Genomic DNA, 8988 nt, shown 5'->3' on the forward strand with positions numbered 1-8988 from the left:
GGAAAGACACAGCACAATCTGGCGGTGTTCTCTGGAAAACTCTCCTTGGTCTGCCTTTAGCGTCCAGGGTCCAAGCAGGAAGAGAGCGCAGTGCATCCAGATCTTGGGTCTTCAGGGCTTTCCCTTGGCTCTGCCTTGTAGGTGTGATAATTACCAAAGCCTCAGTGGGGGTTGGAACTTCCAGACCAAAGCTGGAATGGCTGCCCACTACATTTCCCCCTTTTTGTCTAAATAAGAAGGTTCTAACTTAATATAAGACTATATACAAAGGAATAGTTATCAAATATTGTCAAGGAGTAATGAGAGATAATGACCTAGATAAGAAGATAGAACTACAATCAATGCGAACAATATCAAGCAAGAAAAACATACTAAAATCCAGAGAAGTCTAGAGTGTAGGTAAATGGTATGTTACAAAGATCATTCCAAAAGGTGTCCTATCCTAAAGAACCTGAATCTAATACTTAATATGTTCTATCTAAAATATTATATATGTATACTAAGTTGTAACTATAACTGCTAGTCTTCAATCCCATCAAAGACCTGAGAACAAATATAATGGTACCTGAGAAATGGTAGATGGATGACACCATGGCCCAGGTGATCCAACATCCAGAACCATTTCAAGGCAACTGGCTCAGACGATGCACCCTCATGGACTACTCCATAATCCTAAAATTTTCTTTGTGTCCCCATAAGATACAGTGCCCCCTTCCAGCAGGAAGTAGTAAGAGAAGCTATGCCCAAATTCCCAAATATACTAAGCTGGCTTTAGAGATGGAATTGGCTCACTCCTGCTCTAAACCCAGGCATATTGCTAAAATAAAAGGTTAAGAGATTCTTATGTCTTATATCAGAAGAGCTCTCTGTTATGGGACAGAGAAAAACCAATATTTTTATTTAAAACAGGTTGATTATAAATGTGATCTCTTTCTAAAGAAAAAAAGGGGATATGATATAGATACATAGGATATAGATATGATAGGATAAAAGTGTAGATTAATGAACCTACTTTTAAAAAAGAATATCTTGTTTAAAATGTTTTACATTGGTATAGATTTTAGTTTATTGATACAAGTTTAAACTCAATTTTGTTGTACTGTATATATTTCTATTCTCATTTGAGATACTTGTTTATGTAACTCATTTAGATTGCAATGGATAATTAAGAAATACAGATTAATAATTAGTCTTCTATGATAGTCAAACTTGTAGCCATGTTAGTTAAGTTTTCTAGGTATACATAGATATACTTCAAATAGATAGGTAATCTTCAAATACTTCAAAGACCTACAGAATATGGCATTTAAAATATTTTAAAAATTTAGACTTTCTGGACAGTGAGACATGTCTGCTCCTGGCAACACCAGATTTACTTCAGACAGGAGGATGGGCATTGAAGACACTCTGTATGAAGTTTATCTTCTTCTTGGCAAAAATAGCCATTTGGACAAAAAACTGTTCTTGCCTGGACTGCTTGATTGACTGGATATGCAGGACCCATAAGAAGGTAACCACTGAACTTTACTTGACAAAATGGTCCTTCAGCTTCCTTCTATGCAGAAGAAACTGCCAGACATTCTACAGGACACTAAAAAAAAAAAAAAAAAAAAAAAGACTGAGAGACCCTAGCCCTGTGGGCTGAAGACAAATGCCCCAACTTTACAAAGCAACATTAGGTGACTTTCCAGGCTGTCAGCTGTCTCTGTCTACCCTGCAAGACTCTGGAAAGTTGCATGCATCCTTCTTCTGTTTCTCAGGTAATATTATATCCTTCTGAGGTCTTTGATGTAGTTGAAGCTAGACAGTTATAATTTTCCTTAGTTATGGTAAATTAGATATAAAACCTTAAACTCACAAATATAAGATAGATAGGATATCTTCTTTAATATTGTAACTATAATTCTTGCTCAATAATTGTTTTGTTATATGTAATTTTACTATGTTAAAGTTAAAACCTTCCTTTTTGAAAAAGAAGAAAAGGGGAAGTGCTGTGGACATCACTCTGTATAAATAAACACTGATTGGCCAGTAGCCAGACAGTGGGACTAACAGAGAGGAAAATTGTGGGAACAGGAAAGGAGAGGGGAGATGGCTGGAGCCACCGCCAGGACAAGGAAGATGTAAGATACCAATAAGCCACGAGCCATGTGGCAAAGTATAGATTAATATAAATGGGCTAAACATAAGAGTAAGGGCTAGACAATGGTAGGCCTGAGCTAATGGCCAAGCAGTTTAAATAATGTAAGAGTCTATGTGTTTATTTTATAAGTGGGCTCCGGGACTGGCGGGATTTGGCGGGAGCTGGAGAGAAATTCCCCAGCTAGAGAGGAGAGGTGAGGACTTTGCTTATCAGTGTATATGAGGACAAATATTTAGAATGTAGTTAGGGATTGTGCTAAAGTTTAGTAATGTAGTGGTTCTAGCTTTTCCTCCAAGATACGTGACTTTACTAGTCCTAGGTTTCCAGGACCAGGCATGAATTACCTCTTGTTGAGGGGATCTCAAGTCCTATTAGAGAGCTGTTGGTTTCCAGTAAGGTATTTCTGTTACTGCTGCATCCATGAGATTAGGGTAACCTTAATTTAACCAGCCCTGTTAATATTCACAGTACCCAGTATTGGGGTTCTGGAATCTTTGACATCCACTCGATCTGCCTGAGTGACACAAAACTTCCAACTTGCCTTTATCCCTTTACATTCCACTCCTCGGTTTTCCTTTTTTGTTTGTTTGTTTGTTTGTTTTGTTTTGATTTTTTGTTTTATGGTTCAGGCTTTTACACTTCAAGCCACTAAAGTAGCAGTTCTCAACCTATAGTTCTAAATACTTTGGAGGTCCAAAGGCCCTTTCACAGGGGTTGCTTAAAAACATCAGAAAACACAGATATTTACACTAAAATTCATAATAACAAAAATTGCAGTTATGAATTAGCAATGAAAACAATTTTGTTGGGAGTCACCACATGAGGAACTGTATTAAAAGGTCGTAGCATTAGGAAGGTTGAGAACTCCTAAACTAAAAAGACATTCCACCATTATTACTGTACAAGGACCATTTTACTGAACATGGGAAGATTTTTTCACCTTTGCCATGTATTAAAAACAATCCTGAAAATGGCTACTACACTGATGATTTTCAACTTGTAGACACAAATCAACCTATCTCATGGGAAAACTTAGCTCCACATTTATTTCCTCACTTTCAGTTGATTCCAAAGAGTCTACATATAGTCATGAGCAGAAGGAAGAGGCTAGGGCAGTGTGATTTTGAGAGTTGGCATGAAGGCTTGGCTATCTGTTCCAGGAGTTTTCTCATGTCCACTCTTCCTACTCAGCTCAACCTTAAATACACAATTGAAATCTCATTATGGATTACCATTACCCTACTTTGAAATTGATAGATCAGACAGAACCCAACCAGTAGTGGGTAAATCCATATCCATTGTTACTTAGTGTTCAGAGGGAAAAAATAATTTTCTATCAGGACAGTTCAATGAGTTTATAATCCTCTATTAAAGCTGTTATAAGGGCAGGTGAGATGACCTAGCTGGTAACATGCTTGTCAGAAATCTCAGCACCTACATAAAAGCTAGGCTTGGGAGGACAAGTTGTAATTCCAGAATGAGGAGTTGGAGACAGGCAGCAACCTGGAGCTCATTGATTAGGCAGTCTAGCCAAATTGATGACTCTCAGGTTCAGAGAGAGACTCATCTAACAAAATAAAGTGTAGAGCTACTGAAGAAGATACCACATACATGTAAAAACATGCACAGGCACCTGAAAACATGTACATGAACATTTACATACCTTCATATATATCACAGACAAACATGAGAGAGAGAGATTATGGCTCTGCTTCAGAATACTGCAAGCTTATGCTTTGACTCTCCAATGAATGCAGAATCCTGCATGGTTTTGAACGTGACCTTACTCTGCTGACTATTGAATGAATAAAGAACAGATATGCAGATATACACAGAGAAAAGCTGGGTTCATGTGAGTGAAGCACAATCCAATGGAGTGGTACCAGTTATGCAACAACCCAAAACCTCATCACCTTTATTATGCACAGTGCAGGGATAAGGGTTAGCTAGACTTGGTAGGAGGTCTCTATAAAGAGCAGTCTCAGGTTGCAATCATAGGGAAGAGGAAGCTGAGGTTAAAGTTCTACTACACAGGGCAAACACTTGCACTAGGACCAAAGGAAGACTTTACCATCCCTCTGAGCCTCATCTCTAGGAAAAGGCTTTGCTACTCCCATTGGTCTGAGGCAGTGTAACCTTGACATGGCTATTCCCATGTCTACAATGCATATTCATTCAAGACTTCATCTACTCAATACATATTCAGTTGGTGCTTTCTTGGCTTCTCCATGCAGGAAGACTTCTCATGAGCTACAGGCTGCACTTTTTTTTCTTCTTCTAGCACAGCAGATTCTGTACATCAAACTCTGGATCTGTTGGAAGATTTTCTATGGTAGATTTTAATCAACACTGGCCAACATCCATGTTGACTTCTTTTTAGACCATAATAACATTTCTTTGTGCAGAATGCCTTACCTTCAAAACCAAGAAACTCCTAAGAGACAGACTCGTGTGTGTGTGTGTGTGTGTGTGTGTGTGTGTGTGTGTGTGTGTGTGTGTTTAATGTGGTAATTTCTTCCTTTTATATAGTATCTTGGAATGAGTCTGTGCCTTGAAACCTTCCAAACCTCACTAAGAAGGTAAGTCCCTTGTAATCTTTGGTGACCTGGTCTCCAGTATACTAACCAGTATTCTCCCTGATATCAACCTAGGTGGCTCCAACTCATATTTCTTGGTCTTAGGATCCCAAATTTTTTAAATAGCATTGTCTTGGACAGAGACAGTCTCACAGCTCTCTAACTCATTCTAATCTTATCTTAGTTGCTCTGTTGCACCTATAATAACAATACCAAAAAGTATTGACCCCCTTTATGCAGCCAAACAAAGCTTCTCATGCTCACATGCTCACACATAGCAGTTTTTGCTTTCTACTGGCTTCAGTGTTGTGCTAATCTTAGGCAAGCATGAACACAATGTATGCACAAAGAAAACACTTTTGTGCTGCTGGTTGAATTTGTTCCTCCCTAGATTTCAGTCATTACACTTGTGGGGGCATTCCTTTCCAGGGGTATATTTCTCTCAATAGTTCTAGTAGGGTCTTCAACAAAAAGTAGTTGCTAGCAATTTCCCTTCTCCCTTATTCTGTTTATATATTGGATTTCTCAGTCCCAGAACCTCATCATGCTGCCTGCCTTCTTGAACCACTGCCATATAATGCATCAGTCCAGTTCTTCTAAAAAGATGGCAAGGCTTTATACATATATATATATATATATATACATATATATATATATATATACACACACACATGTTTGTGACTTGTGTACACACACACACACACGTTTGTGACTTGTTAAAAAAAATCATCAGGGAGTACAATGTAGAAGGAGCCAAAAGAGGTTAAAGAGTGAGTGGACAAGAAAGGAGAACTGCTCCCAATGAAGGAGAGGGGAAAGGAAGAAAGGATTCTTAAAGGGTTTACATTATTGTGCCTTTCTAAACTGAATCTGTGTTTAATACATACCCTTGTATGTACAATAAGTAGCCTAAGGTCCTCCTACCTCAGTGTCTCAAGTGCCAGGTTACAGGTTTGTACCACCCCAGCTCTATGTCAGTTTAGAGAAGCTCAATACAGTCCTTGAGCCTCACATCTCATAGAAATGAAGCCATCTTGTACCATTGCCATACTCGGTGAGACAACTCATGAGAAGTGTGGCCACTTCATAAGCTTGAAGATGGGGATACACTGCCATCCACTAAATAAGTCACACTTAAGGAGATTAGAGAAGCCCACATTGCTGGTTACCATGTTCAGCAACTTACCAAAAGCCCTTAGCGAAAGCCATGCAGCTACAGAGTTGCTTTGTGTATGTTTTTTTGAAGATGCAGGTTTCTCATGAGGAATTCTGTTCACAGGTCCCTTGATGTTATATTCTGGTCCTGCAGCTGCGTAGTCAAACTGCAGCCTCCCCCCCGCCCCCCCCCCGCGAATACTATTAAGCAATATTCTTTTTTGAAAAACAGATGTGTCAGAAAGGAATGAAAAGCATCTCCTCTATTCAGAGTTACATTTATAAGAGATACGTAATCAGCGTTATCTTCAGAATCCACCCCTCTGCTGGAAGTTTTCACTTCTTAGGCAGTTGCAAAGAAAAGTAAAACGGCTGCTTTCTCACTGAACGGCCATTTTCTGTGCCTCTGTCACGTCTCTAACCCCAGTCTCTATTAAGCTGCAACCGTTCATCTATGCAAGTGTAATCATGCGTAGCATAAAAGGCCATCAAATAGGCTACGATTATGAAATATGTGATCACAAAGCAGCAGGGAATTCTCCCTCTCTCCTTATCCTTTTGCCTGTATTTTGCAAAATTGGGATGGATAGCATAAGGAGCCTAGAATCCAGGCTCTACTCACTTCTGTAACACTTTGTCCCCAGATGCTCTACCTCCCCAAGTATTCATTCCCCTTCCCTTTTAGCTAAGTCCTGTGGACTGTTAGTGAAAATTGGGCATGGATTTTCAGGTGTTAACTTAAAATGTCTTTTTGCACTGTTGTTTGAAGAGTCATTGCATGATCATAATGCAAAGGATGCCATCAATTTCCTTCCTTGAATACTCCTGTCAATCACTCAATCACATGCCCACACCCATAAGTGGAACTAATCTTCTGAATAATAAGTAATACCTTGCTTGCCTTTCTTGGTATCCCCAAAATGTCTGTTCTCCCTAGACTGTGAATCATGGAATTGTATGTAGCAAAAGCAGAAGCAAACTGAACTGTCCTTCACTGCTTTTTCCATTGCCTCACCCAGCCAAGTTCCATCCACTTCATGTGTCTCTTTTACAATTTCACCTCTACTGTGATTCCAGCCATCTGGTCTCCACATTGTGACTTCAAATGCTTCTATGCAGACCCCAGAATGCACTCTGCTCCTTATCCTCAGAAAGCCACTTCAACTTACCTATCCTGTGTCAAGACAACCTTTAAGCAAAGCCCTAGATGAAGTTGGTATAATAAATGAGTATCTGCTGTGTGTGCTTTTTTTTCTCCAAAGGTGGTGTTTTAGGCTTTTTGTATTACTATAACAAGATGCTAAGGATTGGACTGTTTATAAAGAAAATAAACTTACTTTCATGGTTCCGGAGGCTGCCAATATCAGGTCTGCTCTGTGCTTTTGTGAGAGCCAAAGTTACATGTTAAGTTTTAAATACTATGCTAAGAGATCCATGAAACAAAAATGTCTCTGATCTGCAAATCCCTTGCCCCAGGACAGATAGTTCCTGAAAGGCTAGAGGTCATTGTTTATGGGAGATAACAAGCCACATGTTTTTCATTCCCCTAAACAAGTTTGTTTTACCTATCTGCACTGACGTATTTGATCACATATGGGCAGGAGGTTCACAGGGTGGAGGATGTCTGCTTGGTCTTGATTGAACTTCATGGGAAATACAATCAAGTATGGGTTTTAGCTGCTAGAAATTGTGATTCTGGGCCATTTTTCTAGGAACCTGGGTATGGACCTGGCCACAGTCCATCCACTTGGCCAATACTTAATTAAAGCTTACTTTAAATTTGGCTTTAAACTGTGGTAGTGGTCTTATTCTTGATTGGTTTGATAAACAGCTTCAGAATGACAGGGCATCTTCTCAAAGGAAGAAACACTATGTCATAGCATGGCAGTAGAAGGAAGGAGAACAGGAACTTCCTGCCACCTCCACTACTGGGGGATGAAGGTCAGTTTGAGAAGTTTCCTCCTCTCCATTAAAACTGGCAATTCCTCTGTGACACTGTCACAGGAATCACAGTAGTTTGTGCTTACTCTTGTTGTGTGTATACGTGCACTTTTTTCTTTTGAATTTCCTATTTTGCTTTCTTTTTCTTTTATTTGTTTTAATACAGCATGTTCTGTTCATGGTTTCCCCTCTCCCAACTTCTCTTTGATCCTTCCAACCCCCACCACCACTGAATCCCCCTCCCTTTCTGCCTCTGTTGAGAAAACAGACAGGTATCTAAAGAATTATAATAAAATAAGATAAAAAAAAAAACAAATTGGAATAGGACAAAACAAGCAAACAGGAGAAAAAGAGCCAAAGGAAAAGCTCAAGAAATATAAATAGAGACAGAGACACACAAGTTTACCCACACAGGAATCCCAGGAAAGCACAAAACTACAAGCCAGTATACACACACACACACACACACACACACACACACACACACACACACACACATACACACACACACACACACACACACACACACTATGAACTTGTAAGGAAGCAAAAAAAGTTAATTAAAAAGAAAATAAAAATAAATAAATATATGTCTAGACACAACATTATGAGACAAAGAACATCCAAAGATACCAATGAGTTCTTTTTGTTTTGGTCATCTAGTACTGAGTGGTTTGTATACCCAGTGAGACTCCCTTGGAGAAAACGAATTTTTCCTTTCAGAGTGGTTGCCAACTGGAGACAGTATCTGACTTAGGGATGGGGCCTTGTGTCCATATCTCTCCTCTGTGCTGGGACCCTACCTGGTACAGACCCATGGAGGCTCTGTGCATGCTTCCATAGTCTCTGAGAGTTCATATATACATTGGTCCAGCTGTGTTTAGAGGGCCTTGTTTCCTTGGTGTCCTCCATCCCCTCTGGCTGAGTATTCCAACGTCTCTTACTCTCTGAACATTACTCAGTTATGGGCTTCTATATTTGTTCCCATATACTGCAGGAGGAAACTTCTCTGGTGATACTTGAGCATGATATCTGTAAGTATAGCAGGATGTCCTTAGGAGTCACTCTATTGCTATGTTCCTTTAGTAGAACAATAGGATTTGTTTTTTTTCCTGGGTCCCCAGCCTATCTAGTCTCAGGTTCTTGGCCACCTGATCAGGGTCTTAGATGGGT

Source organism: Peromyscus maniculatus, chromosome 17 (genome assembly GCF_049852395.1).
Source record: "Peromyscus maniculatus bairdii isolate BWxNUB_F1_BW_parent chromosome 17, HU_Pman_BW_mat_3.1, whole genome shotgun sequence".
Lineage (NCBI taxonomy): Eukaryota > Metazoa > Chordata > Mammalia > Rodentia > Cricetidae > Peromyscus > Peromyscus maniculatus.